Below are 17,124 nucleotides of genomic sequence, written 5' to 3' on the forward strand. Positions count from 1 at the left end.
TTAAGGGCATACACCACCATCCCTAGCACTAAACTGTTTCCTTAACAATTTAATTGTCTATCGTCTGTTTGTCCAATAAAGACACAGGAGCTCAGGGACTTTGTCACTTTGTATGTCCAACACTTTAAAAGTGAAGGGGTTGGGGATTTAGCTCAGTGGTAGAGCGCTTGCCTAGGAAGCGCAAGGCCTTGGGTTCGGTCCCCAGCTCCGGAAAAAAAAAACCAAAAAAAAAAAAAAAAAAGTGATACATTGTAGTTGCTAATAAATACTTGTTGAATGAATGAACTACTTATACATCCATCCATCCATTCATTCTCATTAGTCAGTCATTCACAAATATCAGACTGAATGCCTGAGCTTGGGAATACAGATAGACCAGACATTATGTCAAGCCTACGATGGGAGGAGACAAGTGTGATGACCTTGTCTTTATTATGATACCAAAGAGAAACAAGGTCTCACCCCCTAACCAGTCCAAATCATCACTGAACACTAAACTTGTTTCATGTAGAGAGAGGAGGAACTAAATGTCTTCATGGAGCTGCTGTCTCCCACACGGGTAGCACTTTGATTCTAATGGCATGGTGCTTCAAGGGGCTCCCTGAAAATCAGACATTAACAAGTACCATGAAGACAGAACTAGAGCAGGAGAGGGAGTGATGGATGGGAGGAAGCTATTTGGGCCAAGGGAGGCTCTCTGAGAAGATATTGGGACTCATTTAGAGGGAGGGACCAATAAAGGGTAAAAAGCTTCACAGAAAGACTTGAGATGCAGAGACACCCCCAGTGGTGGATGACAGATGCAGAGAACCCCAGTGCTGAGAGTGGGCACCGCTGAGAGTGGGCACTGCTGAGAGTGGGCACTGCTGAGAGTGAGCACTGCTGAGAGTGAGCACTGCTGAGAGTGGGCACCGCTGAGAGTGGGCACCGCTGAGAATGGGCACCGCTGAGAGTGGGCACCGCTGAGAGTGGGCACCGCTGAGAGTGGGCACCTCTGAGAGTGGGCACCGCTGAGAGTGGGCACCGCTGAGAGTGGGCACCGCTGAGAGTGGGCACCGCTGAGAGTGAGCACTGCTGAGAGTGAGCACTGCTGAGAGTGGGCACCGCTGAGAGTGGGCACTGCTGAGAGTGGGCACTGCTGAAGCTGGAGCATGTGGAGGTTGGAGGAGGGGAAGACATGAGGGACCAGATGAGTCACGGGCCATGAAAAGACTTTGATTTCATCTGGGTTTTCTAGAAGGTTCCAGGCTGAGACCCAGTGAGTCAACAAGTCAGCAACAAAGCAGGAGCACTCAGGGGCACGGAGGACTCAGATCTCAGGGGTAATCATCAGCTTCATGGAGCCGTCCTCAAAACAGCAGCTGAGGTAGAGAGTCCTGAGGGAAGCAGCCAGGAAGCCACAGGCAAGGGTGACAGATAAACGTGCATTAAATGCCCCCTGGGAATCCACACATAGGACAGTTGGTGCTTACCAATGCTGCCAGCGGTACAGAAGATGTCTGTATAGACGCTAAACGGTGATGCAGATCAGGACCAGCAAGAAGGCTAGGCACAGGCCTCAGGGGTTCAGCCTATGAAATCTTTCAATGAGACTTCTGAGTCAACTTTTTTTCTTCCTTTTTTGCTTTGTTTATGAGACAGAGTTTCTTTACGTAGCCTTGGCTGTCTTATAACTAGCTCTGTAGACCAGGCTGGTCTCGAACTCACAGAGATCCACTTGGCTCTGCCTCTCGAACTCTGGGATTGAAGGTGTGCTTCACTGCCGCCGCTCAGCTAACGTTTTTCTTAAGAATGGCTTCTGTGAGGCTCTGGTGGGCTGTCTGTGAAAGATGGGGAATTTGAGTGTTGCGGTCCAGAGACCTCATCTCTTTACAGAAGCCACCCTGGCTTTACCTCTGTTACACATTGAGGGCCCTGTAAGTTTTCCTATGACTAAAAGAATTAGTAGCTAAAACGATATCTACAGACCATTTATCACACTTTACAGATTTTTTTTGTGTGACATAATTGACACATATGAAGCTACTATACACATTGGTCAAGCCTTTAGTCCCAGTGTTTGGCTTCCCAGGACAAGGGACTGGGTGCATATTTTACATATCAAAGCAGACCTGGCCTTCAGTTTCTCCCAGCATCCCTCAGACCCTGTCCCCAACCCTGAACTTACCAGCCCAGGGTCTGGGCTGCCCTTCCCTCAGAGGCTTTTTCCTATATAATCCGGTTATGTTGGCTTCTTTCTGGCTCTCCTCCTCCTCTTCTTCCTCCTCCTCCTCCTCCTCCTCCTCCTCTTCCTCCTCTTCCTCCTCCTCCCCTCTCCTCCTCCTCCTCTCCTCCTCCTCTTCTCCTCCTCCTCCTTCCTCCTCCTCCTCCTCCTCCTCCTCCTTCTTCCTCTCTCTCTCTCTCTCTCTCTCTCTCTCTCTCTCTCTCTCTCTCCTCCCCTCCCCCTTACCCACCTTTTCCCATGGTGACTTCCCTGGCCTCAGTCTTTGGAGCCAGTGAACTGCCCTAGAGCAGCTTCCCCACAAACCTGCTTTTAGTATATGGTAATCTGGCTTGAATTGGCTCATTCACTGGTGAAGAAATAGCCTATCCCCTGGCCCTTGAGAGACAGAGGAAGATAGATCGAGGCCAGTGTCATCTGCATAGTGAGTTCTGGGATGGGCAGAGCCACATAGCGCAGTTCCCAAAAGCATATCAACAAGAGGAAGCTGTTACATAAACCAGATGTGGCGGCGCAGACCTCTCATACTTAGTGCGTGTGACGTTGTGGGTTCCATCCCTAGCACCAAAGGAAGAAAAAAATCGGTCCAGTGAGGTAGCTCAGCAGGTAAGGGTACTTGCTGTCTCAAACCTAATAACCTGAGTTCACTTCCTGGAACCCATGCAATGGAAGAGAACGGATTCATGCAAGTTGACCTCTGACCTCCATACACAGAACACAGCATGGTACACAAATAGATACACAATGAAATAATTACAAAGCGATCTATGGGTATAATGGGTTTGTTTTCCCTGATGCGCTTGAAGTTAAAAAAGCCCCTGGACCCTCAACTTACTCCTTAACTACATGTGTTGGGAGGGACCCACTACAGCTGCACAACAGGTGGCATGGTGACATTAGGGGACCGAGGGCCCCAGAGCCACCTCACCCAGAGCCACCTTTTCCCTCTGCCCGTCCTTGGGTTTCTGGGAATAGACTCTGGGGAACTGTGTCCTCAAAGCCTCTTCTGCACCTCTGGGCCCTGAGGGCTTGTTCTATCCTTTGGAGACACAGCCGTTGGTATTCACGGAATTTGAACTGAAGGAGACATCTTACCAGCTACAGACTGTCTAGAGCTGATGGGGGCTGCGAGGGGACCCAGGTTTACAGCTTGACTCTCATATGCCCAATCTTGCCCTTGGCTTTGAATCCAGCAGCTTTGCTTGTCTGGGTCTGGGCTGACTCATGGTCAAGTAGGGCCCACATCCACTAGCAGTAAGGCGAGGTGGGGACGCGTGTGCCTGGGGATCTGTAGAAATAAGGCAGAAGGGGGAGCAGCTGTCAGAGGCAACCCCGAAAGCAGGCTAGAGTGCCGACCTTGGTGGTGGGTTCACTGAAATGAAGGACTGAAAAACAGTGTCTGACCAAAAGCAAGAGGTGCATGGAGCTGACACATACTGGCTCTTAGTCCCAGTCCTGGGCCTCACTTTATAACATGGAACCCTCGGTAGCACTGCCTGTTACTGTTGGTGCGTCCCTGTCCACCTGCCAGGCACCCTAGTCTGCATTGGGTTTCCTCCCCTCTGTGGGACCTAGTCCCTGCTGGGTGACTCTCATCCTCCCGGAATTCTGTCCTCCCTGTCATCCTCCGTACCACGTGTACAGTAGAGAGATCCAGAAAAGAAAGCTGGTTGCCAGGGCAACAGAGGATAAAGCCCTTGTTCTGTCTGGCTGCTGATTGGCTGAGACAGGTCCCACCTCCTGCTATCCTGAATGTGGGGGTGCAGAGAGAAGGGTCTTTGATAGTAAGGAGAGGTACCAGGGTGCCAAGCCAGCCCAAGACTGCTGCCTCTAGGCCCACTCAGAGGCCTCCAGACCAGACAAACTCCGTCTCCCGTGGGAGTAGTGGCCTGTCGCTCTCTGCCTCTAGCTCCCACAGTGGCCGCAGATGGCAGTGTCTCTGGGGACAGCAGCTGGGATTGAGTCCACTGGCCAACACTGAGCCGCTCAGGCTGAGGCATCTGGCTCTGTGCAGAGACTGCAGAACGGGCGTCTACGGGTATGAGGTGAGTCTGCAGGCATGCCGTGTTGCTTAGAGGCTTGGGAGACAGGGAGTGGGCTCTGCAACCTTCACACTGTCCCATGCAGGACCTGGGCTGGAACAGGCTTGGAGATGTTCTTAGAGACCATCTAGCAGTGGCCACAGCCACCCAGCCATTGTGCATACCGAAGCCTGCAGCCCAGAGGGTGAGGAGTGGTCCAAGGTCACAGAGATGGCTCGGGGATGTTTTTCCTTTTTTAATTATGCTGGTCCCCCAAGAAATCAGGAGAAGGTCTAGGAGTCCTCTGTTGCCCTAGAATGCATGGACTTTTGTTGAGAGTATTGGGAAGGCAGAGGGACCCCCAAACTCTGCACCGCAGATCTACGGTGTTGCCTGTGAAATAAACACTGCTTTGTCCCAGACTCTCATTTTCACAGTTAGGTTTTGTGCAGCCCTGCGGCCCCTTTCTCTCCCAGCAACAGCACCCAGCAATTCTGCACTCTTTACTGCCTCTCCAGAAAGGACGATGCGATGAGGTGCTGGGTGCTGCACCGCGTCCCCACCTCCGATGCTCTAGTCCTGACTCGAGATGGTAACTGCCCTTTAATCTATCCCTCTAGAAATAGGGCACCTTTAGCAGCTGCCCTTATTTCAAGATAGCCAATAGAAACCCGGGGGCGAGGGGGATTCAGGAAGAAGCAGCATCTCTCCCTCCCACAAGGTTATGGATAACCTGGAGATGGAGGGGTGAGGGGACAGGAGGAGCTGGAGTTTGGAGGTTAGAATATTGGCATTTCTCTCGAACCTGTTCTGGAGGTGATTCTGTCCACTCCCTCACCACCACCACCAGAAGCCCCAGTGGCCCATCTCCTCATGCTTGGGAAGATTTTCCCTGTGGCATGTGACCCAAACCTCAGTCATCACTGGGAATGGGCTTCCAGCTCCACGACTTCTCAGTTGGGTAATCCTTTGTCTGGGCTTCTGTTTTGTCCTTGGTCCCTGGACAGTAACACCCAGCCAACATGCCCTGGCTAAGCTCTGTGAAAATACTGTCCCCGCCAAGTATGCACAAGGGGGCTCCTCGGGCCATGCTTTCCCAGGTACAGGGCTGCGGTAAATGGATCCCCTCATCTTTCTATACCCGAACGTGATTGGCTAAAAAGTTTGCCTAGTAAACAAAGGTGCAAAGAACAGTGTAGGGAAAGTAAAAGCAGACATAATGATGAGGGTTGCCTGGCAGCGGGTGACTGGTACCCAGTTCTGTGATAGCATCCAGCATGGGACACGAGGTAGGGATGCTGACAGAGGGTAGATGGTGGGTGTTTTTTGTTTGTTTTTTCTTTTCTTTTGTTTTGCATTTTTATTTTTCTATTGCTGTCACAAAAACCACCATGACCCAGGGAACTTAAAAGTAAGTTGGGATCATGGTTTCAGAGGGGTAGAGACCATGAAGGTGGAGGAAAGGCAGTGGTGGCAGGAAGAGCTGAGGGCTCATATTTTGATGCGTGAGTAGGAGCGGGGTATGTGGGAGGGAATGGTGTGGGTTCTTGAAAACTCAAAGCTGCCCCCCAGTGACTTACCTTCTCCAACAAGGCCACACCTCCTAATCCTTCCCAGACAGCTCTACCAACCGGGGACTAAGGGTTCAAACATAAGAACCTATGGCGACCATCCCCATCCAAGCCACCGCAGGGACAGAGTCTAAGGAGGCTGGGTTCACATGGCTATTGTGAATGGGGTTACATGCTCCCCTTTCTCCCTTTGAGGCTCCTTCAAAGTAACAGTCGCTAAGGCAGGCGCATTGCTGATTATGTGCGTGCGAGGCTTTGCCCGAGGTGGTACTGTCTGAAACCCACAGTGCAGAGCTGGGGACCCACTTAGTAGAGAGCCTGCCTGGATCCATGAAGCCCTGGGTTTGATGCCCAGTACTGCAAAAACCAGCTGTGCTGTGGCGGTCTTGTAATCCCAGCACTAGGAAGGGGAAGGCGGGAGGAACAGAAGTTCAAGGTTACTGGCAAACTGAGGCCAGCCTAGACTATATGAGACCCTGTCTTAAAACCATTTTTAAAAACGTCTTTTGGTTGTTTTTTCCCCCCAGACAGGGTATAGCCTGGCTGTCCTAGAACTCACTCTGTAGACTAAGCTGCCATCAAATTCTGAGATCCACCTGCCTCTGCCTCCTGGGTGCTGGGATTCTAGGTGTGAGCCACCACGCTCAACTAAACCATTAAAAAACAAACATACAGGAAAAATGGGGCTGGGGAGGCAGCTCAGTAGGTGGACTCACTTCCTGCCTTGCCTGGCAGCCTGAATTTAAATTCCAGGACAATTCAACATCTGAGAGTTACCCTCTCATCGCCCCCCTCAAGCTATGACCCTCCCTCTCATGCATGTGCGCATACTTCCACGCATGCGCGCATGCATGCGAGCGCGCACACATGCGTGATAAGAAACACGTAATAAAAATGCTTAAGTTTGATTTACAATGTACTTAGGAAGTGAGTCCCATTTCATCTCTTTCTATAGCTAAGGAAACGGAAGGGCAGAGTGTAACAACACCTTAAGAGCATAGCACGCACATGGCAGACACTGGTGTGGGAAAATCCTCCATACCTTACCCCACTTAGCAGCAGCAGAGCCCCTATCAATGGAGCTGTCGTTTCCATTTATAGCCAGAGAACCCCTGATTGTACCCAAGTTATACGGCACCAGTGACGGTTGCCTCATAATCACAAAAATGGGCTATGTAGACTCTATTGATAACAGATCAGGTGCCCTGGGGGTGGGTGAGTGAACTCCGTAAGTTCACCAGGCGGCGACTTGCCTGTTGCCCCAAGACATCCTTGTGTGTGAGAGTGGGTGGGTGTGTTGGCAAGGAGCAGCTCTGGCTAGTGAGAACACCAGGTTCAGCGGGGCCTCAGGGAGCAGGGAGAGCGGAGGAGGCTCCTCCACGCCTTGTTCTCTTTCAGTGAGTGCTTTGCGCAAGCATGTCCCCGCCCCCGCCCCACCAGCAAGGATTAATCATCCATGAATGCTCATCACGACTGTGCTGGAGTTGTACTGGTTTCCCCTACCATCTGAGGTAGCCGAGGCCCAGACTTAAGCCACTTGTCTGAAAGCACAGACGTTAGATGGGGCCTGGAGCCAGAGCAGCTCTTGGCTATAAATCTCTTTCTTGAAGGATGAGCTGAGTGTTCTCATGAAGAGGACAGCATGCTGAAGGCAGAAGGCCTGAGCTGCTCAATCACCTTGAGGTCTGCTCAGGGACTGACCCCACTCCCCTAGGCACTTCCCATCTGATGGGGAAGGTGCATCTCTCTCTCTCTCTCTCTCTCTCTCTCTCTCTCTCTCTCTCTCTCTCTCTCTCTCTCTCTCTCTGGGTGGCTACTACCACGGAGCGCTCTTGTGTCCTCTTGTCTCTGTCTTGGCAGCCAAAGCCGGCGCGATGCCGCACTTTCTGGACTGGTTTGTGCCCGTCTACCTGGTCATCTCCGTCCTAATCCTGGTGGGCTTTGGAGCCTGCATCTACTACTTCGAACCTGGCCTGCAGGAGGCGCACAAGTGGCGCATGCAGCGCCCCCTGGTGGACCGTGATCTCCGCAAGACGCTGATGGTGCGGGACAACCTGGCTTTCGGAGGCCCAGAAGTCTGAGGCTGCCTTGAGACCCTCCGAGCTGACAGAGGACGACTCCTCTTTCCATCCACTTTCTTTCCATCCACCCACCTGCAGCCCAGTAGAGGTCCTTGTTGTTCAGGGAAGCCCCTTTCTGTAGAAACCAGGCACTTGGATCTTACTTGTTGCTGTGGGATCAAAATCCCAGAGTCGAGCCCGTTCACCCTATGCCTTCCCTTCCTAGCTCTGGGGACATCCTCCACTAGCCCTCAGTGCCTTTGTGCTGTCCTTCCCTCTGCCACTCTACCTGGATTCAGGTATGACTGTCCCACTGCACTCCCGGTTGCTTTCTGCTCCGGTCTCTGCCTCGCAGTTGAGCTGGACAGCACTCAAAGCTGACCCAAGGAAAAGAATCTAATTCAGAAGCATGCCAGCTTGGTATCGATCTGCCCCGCCCACCTTTGAGGGGTCAGGTTTAGAACAAGTGTGTGGTGGGGGGCGGTGCAGAAGGGCAAGACTTTGTGAAGGGTGTGTGTGTGAGAGAGAGAGAGAGAGAGAGAGAGAGAGAGAGAGAGAGAGAGAAACCCCAGGCAGAGGAGGCTCTGGGGGACAGTGGGACAGTACACAGTAGGTTCCACCCTTTCCCCTAGGCTGCCCAGGCTCCCTTTCTGTCCCATGCTGCACTTCCAGGGTTGAGCTTAGCCCTGCCTGCCCAACCCGGAAGCCCCTCCTGTGTGGAGGTTTCATTACTTGACTTTGCATACAAATTGGCAGCCTCCCTCCCTCCCTCCTGCTGAGGCTTCCGGCTTCATTTATGCAATACTAATAAAGGTTTCATGGCCACCTTTGCAGCATTATTCTTTCTCAAAGTGGCTCCTTGTGAAAAACACAACAGCTTAGTGGTCCCTGCACTGGGGATGGTAACACCCAATCTCAGCAAAGGTGAGCAGAGAGTCTCAGCTAGCAGCACGGGCCATTGTTGGATACGAGTGTCCTGTGACTGTAGAAGGATGTTTAGCATCTGGCATGCTACCCACTAGAAGCTGTGCTAAATGCCTGTAAGTCCCCTTGGAGGACGGAGAGGACTGGAGTTACAGGTGGTGGTGGGCCACCTGACATGGATTTTGGAAGGGAAACTTGAGTCCATCGGAGGACCCTGAGCTGTCTCTGCAGCTCCTGAGGACACGTGTTCACTGGAGTCCCTGGAGTAGAGGACAGGCTAGGAGAGAAAAATAGTCACTAAGATGAAGAACAGCAGGTATAAACACAGAGCGGGTGAACCAGAGCTGGTTTGGTGTCCATGTCCACTCAAGGACTCCGAGGTTCCACTTGTTGCTTTGCCACACCTGGATATTGCCTGCTCAGCATGAGCTGTTTCCTGAGCAGCCAGGCATCTGGGAGATGGGGTTGGGTTGGGGTGGGAGGCAGGGAGGTGAGCTTCCCTAGAGGGCATCTGGTGATGGTATAAGTCTCTCTATGTATCGCCTTTGCTTGATAGTTAAACACATAACTATCCTAGCTGCAAGGGAGGCTGGGGAATGCAGCCTTGAGCTGGGTAGCTGTGCATCTGATGGAAAAGTCCACTTAGGACAGGGAGTGGGGGTGCATGCTTTTAATCCCATCACTCAGGAGGCAGAGGTAGGTGGGTCCCAGGGCTACAGAGGGAGGTACTGTTGTGTTTGTTTGTTTGTTTGTTTGTTTGTTTGAGACAGAGTTCCTCTGTGTAGCCTTGGCTATCTTAGAACTCATTCTCTAGATCACAAACTCATAGAGATCCACCTGCTTCCCAAGTGCTGGGATGAAAGGGTTGAGCCATCACTGCCTATTGAGATCCTGTCTTTAAAAACAAACACCACAAAACAAAAATCAAACAAACAAACAAGCAATCCTCAATAAAGAATCTTCTAGAACAAAATAGACGAGGCACATGAGGTGGTCTCCTAAAGGTGAGAAAGTTCTGAAGGTAGACTTTTATTGGCCTCCAAAGCATGTGAATTCTGGTTGGGGTACCCTGATTGGTTAGACTCCTCTGGTCCCTCGAGCCAGAGCTGAGCTGATCCTATAGTTGAAGGTGATCCTGACTAAGGAAGGAAGGGAGGAAGGAAGGAAGGAAGGAAGGAAGGAAGGAAGGAAGGAAGGAAGGAAAGGTGAAGGAGAGGAAACAAGCTTATGGAATAGAAGGGTCAGGTCATTTAGGCTCAATATCTTTACTCTCTCTTGGGAAAGGGACTGGAAGTTGAAGGGAAGGCTATGTGGATTTTGGTGAACTTGAGCGTGAGGGATCTGAATGTGAACTATTGGCCGTCAGAATGTGCCAGAGTGACCAGCAGGTGAGTGGGCTCTATACGGACCCCCTAGAGGGCAGAGACCTTCCCGCGTTTTTTAGATCACCCCACAAAATCATGGGGGCCAGCATACACACTGGGTACCACACCCTGTACTGCCTCAGTTTCTTCTGCAATGCCAGGCCTTTGTGTATTTTAAAATCTCTTCCCTACAGGTTAAACTTCTGACATTTGGGGTTTCTGGTGTCACAAGTCCCTTGTGATATTTTGTGTGTGTGTGTGTGTGTGTGTGTGACAATTTCATTGGCAAGAAGTGTGAAGCCAAGACCTGAAGCTCAGTGTTGTCTGTCATGAATATTATTCGGGGTTCCTACCCCACATTTGATCATTCAGTTCCCAAATAAAAGACACAAACCTTTATATTTATAGTAAGCCTTAACGCACCAGAGCTGGGCAGATATGGACCCTCTGTGCCGTTTTGTCTTTTTTCCTGTCAGTAATCCCGAGAGATCCCTTGCTGTCCTACCTGGCCACTCCTGCTCCCACAGGCTGGGTCTCATGGCTGTGGGCTCGCGATCTACCTATCTCCTTTCTCTTTTTCTTTTCTTTCTTTCTTTTTTTTTTTTTAAAGATCTATTTATTTATTATATATAAGTACATTGTAGCTGTCTCCAGACACACCGGAAGAGGGCATCAGATCCCATTACAGATGGTTGTGAGCCACCGTGTGGTTGCTGGGATTTGAACTCAGGACCTCTGGAAGAGCAGTCGGTGCTCTAACCACTGAGCCATCTCTCCAGCCCTCCTTTCTCTTTTTCCTCCATTTCCTCTCTTCTCTCCTGAGACCCCAAGCCCAGAAACCTTTCTCTGCCCCCTCTCTTCTGCCCAGCCCAGGCTGTAGGCATTTTTATTAACCAACCATGGATAATGGTGGTGGGGGTGGGGTGGCAGGGAGGCAAAGTTTACCCAACAAAAGATCTGCTTGTCTTGGAGCACCAGGTCTTGGGGTACAGAATTTAGTTAGCATTTGAATACAAACAGCGTCAGACCATCCTCCTACAGTTGTCTTTATTCAATGTTCAGAACTCGGGTCCTTTACACGAAAGTTAACAAGGGGTTTAGGATCTCTAGAACCAGGTGGATCCTGTAGGATTTTTTTTTTCTTTTTTTGAGGCAGGGTTTCTCTGTGTAGCCCTGGCTGTCATGGAACTCACTCTGTAGACCAGGCTGGTCTCAAACTCAGAGATCCACCTGCCTCTGCCTGCTGAGTGCTGGGATTAAAGGTGTGTGCTACAAACCACCCAGGCCCTGTAGGATTGTTTCCCTCACCTTAGAGATGGGACCCCTTATTCATGCTAGGACCTGAACCACACCCTAGTCCTCTCTGACAACCTTCTATTCTTGCTTCTGTGAACTTTTTTTTTTTTTTTTTTAAGATTTATTTATTATATATAAGTGCACTGTCACTGTCTTCAGACACACCAGAAGAGGGCATCGGATTCCATTACAGATGGCCGTGAGCCACCATGTGGTTGCTGGGAATTGAACTCAGGACTTCTGGAAGAGCAGTCAGTGCTCTTAACCGCTGAGCCATCTCTCCAGTCCCTTCTGAGCACCTTTTTAATTAGCCATTATCCTCAGGGGTAGGTTTTTTTTTTTTTTTTTTTTTTTTTTTTTTTTTTGCAGGGTTACAGGAGCAGAACACAACAGTCAAAACAAGGCTATCACAACAGATAGTCATAATAAGGTCATGATAGGGGGTCATTTAACCTTTAGGGTTGCAAGATAGTTATAAATATCTCTTTGAAACAAAGACACGGTTGCCATTTCCTGGAACAGGCAGTACAGAGTCATTTGTAGTTAAATTTACAGTTGGGGCATAACCCAATTCTTGAGAAACAGATTTAACCATAAACAGGAATAAGCCTAGTTTCTCTTTACTACAGAGTGGCCTTTAAGTCTAAGACAGAGGTGGGCTGGCTCTTTCGTCTCAGAACAGGGTAGCTCTCTCCGAATGCCTTGAGGGGAAGGTAGGTTCCAGAAAGAACACTAAGTCACCCTGCCATACCAAACAGGTCCTTTGGGAGTAGACTGGGCTTGACCAGATGAGCCCCAATGTGGCCTACAGGCGAGTCCGGTTTATTCAAAACAGGTTTTGGAAAGAAGCCATTGGTCGCTAGCATTTGCAAGTCAGTCAGGAGGTTTCACATTAGAACCTCATTTCTGACGCCTTTAAAAATAGATTCAAGGCACTCTGGGTCTGAAGGGTGAAGTTCCTGGTTATGAGCACATGACACTGTTTGACTGGGACCCCACCAGAGACTCTGAGGGAGTCAGACTCCCAGGGCAGCTGCTGCCTCTGTCCAATGTCCACCACCAAGCGTTCCACAGCTAGGCGGGTCTGATCTCAGATCTGGACCTCTTGCTGATCTCACCACTAGCCTTGTTTCATAAATGAATTTTCATATTTGACCTTTCCAAAAGGAGCCTATGATGGTTTCAAGCATCCAGATGCCAGTGTCAGGAGATGCGAGTGGTGGTCAGCTCTCTGTGGTTTGACAACATTCCAGCGTTACGATTGCCCAAGGAAGAGTACATGGCCTGGGCTGGTAGCTCTGTTGCTTAGGATGCTTGTGTGCACAACACTTGGTATTCAACCACTGTGCTGTAAACTGGATAAAATGGCTTACTCCTCTAATCCCAGCACTTGAGAGGTAGAGGCAGGAACATCTTGAAATGCTTATTCCTGCTGTAATACCATTATAGTCTCTGAGTTTCCTGACGGCCAGAGGAAAAAGAGAAGCAACGAGGAAGCATCATCATCGTCACCACCACCACCACCACCACCACCATCATCACCATCATCATCATAATCCTATCCTTTTATACTCAATAGGAAGTGACTCTTCACGAAAGGTATGTTTTCTGCCTCTCAATGGTGGAAGGACTGCTTTCTGAGGGGATAGTGGGAGCAGCTGAATCCTTAGCACCTCTTGTGGGGTTAGGAGGTTGGCAACCACCCACTGGCCAGTACTGGGGGGAGGCAGAGACAGGGTTTCTCTGTGTAGTTCTGGCTATCCCAGAACTCTCTGTAGACCAGGCTGGCCTTGAACTCAGAACTCTGGGATTAAAGGTGTGCACCACCACCACCTGGCTGGACATCTGTTTATTTGTACATTATGTCTGTTCTGCTTCACTGGCAGTCGCAAATGTTAAGGGAGTTGTGGGGGAAGAAAATACTATATAACCATGGCCTGTCATTTAGTTACAGTGGCAAGCCAGAACCTACTCTGACCCCACACTAGTCACAGCACAGAGGGTGTAAAGAACCCATGTGGCCCTTAACTGCAAAGAGCTAAAACAAACAAACAAAACAACAACAACAACAACAACAACAACAAACCCCACAGGATAAATGGAAGATAACAGTGGTCAAAGCTGAGTGGGGAACTGAAAACACCACTGAAGAAGCCCCGAGTCCCCACAGGGGGCTGTCAAGGAAGCCTTCCCCAAGGAAGTGACCAGGAGGGTGGGTTTTGAAGGCTGCATAAGAGTTTTCCTTGTAAGGGAGGAGGAATGTGCCTCAAAAGCTGTGCTGTCTCCAGGGAACCTACTGAGAATTGGGTGGGGTTGCGAGGCCAGAGTGTGGAACACCAAGTGTGAGAGGTATTGTGGGGGTGGAGGAGGGTGGTTTTACCTTTCTCTTCTCTCTCTCCTCTCCTCTCCTCTCTCTCCTCTCCTCTCCTCTCCTCTCCTCTCCTCTCCTCTCCTCTCTCCTCTCCTCTCCCTTCCCCTCCCCTCCCCTCCCTTCCCTTCCCTTCCCTCCCCCTTCCCTTCCCTCCCCTCCCTTCCCCCCCTCCCTCCCTCCTCTTCTCTTCTCTCTCCCCCCCCCCCCTCCCCTCCTTTCTTTGAATTGTTGTTCTTTTTTTTCCAAGACAAGGGTTAGCTCTGGTTGTTCTGGAACTGGATCTGTAGACCAGGTTGGCCTCGAACTCGAGATCTACCTGCCTCTGCTCCCAAGGGTTGGGATTAGTGTGGGCAACCACCACTCGACTTGGGCGTGGCTTTTCCAGACAGCTTAGATCTAGGAGAAAACCCCATAAACTTGTAGTTGCCACTTCCTTCTGACCCCATCGGCAACTTATTCCTGCCCTAGTTCGTGTGTGATTTATTGACGTGTCATGGCGGCTAGTGGGCCTGGTGTTCAGCAGGGATCCCTGGAGACTGAGACTGCTGGGGATTTTTCTCAGCTGCTTAGGAGTTTTTGTGGAGTCCCACGGGCTGGCGGGGCTTGCCAGGGTGGGTGTGTCTGGGCTCAGCCCAGAGCCAGGGGACAGGGAATAAGAGTGTGCAGGGTCCCGAGTGGGCATGGATGCAATGTTCAGATTCCAGCTGAGAGGCCAGGACAAGCTTCTCTTTGTTCCTCCCCCACTGTTCTGCCCGAGCTCAAAGGCTGGAAGAGGCCAAAAGAGCATCTTAGAGGGAAGAGTGGAGGCTCTCAGTGCCCTTGAAAAGTGGCTGTCAGGAGTCCGTCCATGACATGGGCATGGTAGTGCACACCTTTGAACCCAGCACCCAGGAGGCAGAGGCAGGTAGATTTCTGAATTAGAGGAAGTGAGTTCTAGTCAGCCAGGGCTACCTAGAGAAACCCTGTCTCGAAAACCACAACAAAGAAACAAGCGTACAATGGCCACGGGGCTGGGGAAATACTCCAAAGGTGGAAATGTTGCTTCCGAGCACCCACACAAAAGTCAAGTGTACCTGATTCTTGGTACCAGGGAGGCAGAAATGGGAGGTTCCCTGGAGTTCACTGGGCAGGCGCCCTAGCTAAATCAGTGAGTTTCACATTCATTGAGAGACTCTGTCTCAGAAAACAAGATGGCGAGCGACCGAGGAAGACATTCAGCATTGGCTTCTGAGTTCTCTATGCAGGCAGAGATCCATGCGTGTACAACATACGTGAACAGGTACACATGGTGGGCCACAGTCTCGGTTAACAATCTTTCCCGAGGACTTAAGTAGGCAGATCTTCTCCCTCTCGCCCATCAGAAATTGAAGTACGGAGATCTGAGAGCCTAGCCCATGTTTTGCTGTGTGACTGAGGCAAGTCCATCTCCCTTTCTGGTTTTGTGGCTTTGAGTAGTTTTTTTCCCACAGGTTCATGGGAGTCGAAAGAAATATGGGGGTAAATAGACAAGAAAATAGAAATCCCAAGGCTGCAACTCTGTGTGTGTAAACATGTATGTGTATGCTTGTGTGTGTGTGGTGTGTGAGTGTGTGTGTGTGTGTAGGTCTGTATGTTTATGGCTGATTTTTTTCAGCGTCTTCCACATGTTAGCTATGCCATCAACCACCAAACTAACCCTAGCTCCAGTTTTCATGGCTCCCACAGAGTGATCATGGTGTACAGTAACAGTGCTGGGTCATGAGGTCACTCTTACAGCAACCTGAAAATGTGTCTACACCACTGCTTACCAAAGAACCCTGACTCCTCAGCTCTCAGGGTACCACAGACATTTACCTTCTTGCAATGGGTGGGTGCCTCATGCAGCTAGTTCTGGCCAATGGGTTCTAATTAGGTCAAAGACTTTAGTGGCTGGCAAGGGGATTCACTAATCTTCAGTTTGTGACAATCTCTGGCAGTGACCCGGAGGGTCCTGGAGTGAGGGCGAAGTGGGACATAGTTGGTTCACAGGGTTGTGGACAGGAGGCATGAATGAGAATCTAGTCTTTGGTGTCACAGCCCTTAGGGTTTGAGAATAGTTTGTTACCCACGCTATCTAAACCAACCCCTATTACAGAACAACATGGGGCTCAGAAAGACAAAGGGATATTGAGACTCATGTGGCTGCAGAACACACAAGTTTGAGAGGTGCACGTAGCATGTCCTTTGTCAGGGAGGCCATAAAGGTTGGAGTAGAGGCTCTCCTTGGAGGACACTTGTAAGCTTCTCAGACTTTGGTGGGAAGTGCACAGATGCACATTATCACTGTTGGCCACTAGAGGGTAGCTGGACCCAAGTTTGTAATTGTTGGCCAGGCAGCAGTGAACTCCCGCTAAGGCCCACATTCTAAAACTGTGGGTGGCCACCAGAAGCTAAATGTGGGAGTGGAGAAAACTGGGCAACAGCGAAAGGTTTCTGAATGCACAACGACCCAAAATGATCACACTTGAAATGAATCTGGGCTGTTTCTACCAGCTCTTGTGTGTTGGCATTGACCATTCGATGTGCACACTTTGACCTATACATGCCATACACTACCGATGGGTGAAAGCCACCCAAAAGCTCGCAGAGACTATGGCACACTGTAAATTGCGGTGTCTTTGCTGCTAATACAGAAACACAACGGTTTAGTGATGGAAAAACGGGGTCGGCATTTTCCTACTGTTGCTTCTCATTGGCTAAGTATAAACTCGGCTCAGTTCAGCTGTGCACCAGCCGGGTGTGCTCGCCCGTAGTCCCAGCCACCATTATTGAAGGCCTGAGGACACCAGTTCAAGGTCATTCTTGGAAGTTTAGGGCCTACGTGGTATACGTGAGACCCCATCTAAAGTGAAAACATCTGCTTCAGTTGCTGTCTGGAGTTTCAGAAGAAGATTAAGGGAAATCTGACTTGGGAGTAGGGAAACACACGTCTAACAATTTCCGGAACACTTGCCTGCTGTTATCATTTTAATTTATACAAAATGGCACTCTCAGCATTGCCAATTATAAAATCAAAATATCCATCAGTTCTAAAAACCTCTGAAGATACATTTACATTCCAAAGCCGCAGGTAAACAACTAAGATTTAGTTACGTAGAAACAAGTGAACGTCTCTATCTCATTAGTATGCAAATTCGCCTTTGTCTTTAACAAGTGGTAAGATTTTATGTGTACCAAAGAATTATTTTTGAAATAAATTTCCTCTTCAAATTAATGTTCTTTATTTGGTGGTTTTGGTTTTGTTGTTTTTGTGGCTCTGGGGATTGAACTCCAAGGTT

At 50.0% G+C, this 17,124-nt stretch overlaps 1 long non-coding RNA gene across 2 annotated transcripts; it reads left to right on the plus strand.

Annotated features, from left to right (window-relative positions):
- The first annotated feature begins 476 nt into the window (after positions 1-476).
- Positions 477-8,392, plus strand: LOC116914263. Of its 2 annotated transcripts, none has more exons than XR_004389740.1 (2): positions 477-824; positions 7,674-8,392. It is a non-coding gene; the product is annotated as an uncharacterized LOC116914263 (long non-coding RNA). The 2 variants fall into 2 exon arrangements; XR_004389741.1 differs by lacking the exon at positions 477-824 and adding an exon at positions 3,965-4,266.
- Positions 8,393-17,124: the final 8,732 nt, after the last annotated feature.

This window comes from Rattus rattus, chromosome 1, assembly GCF_011064425.1.
Source record: "Rattus rattus isolate New Zealand chromosome 1, Rrattus_CSIRO_v1, whole genome shotgun sequence".
In the NCBI taxonomy this organism is placed as follows: Eukaryota; Metazoa; Chordata; class Mammalia; order Rodentia; family Muridae; genus Rattus; species Rattus rattus.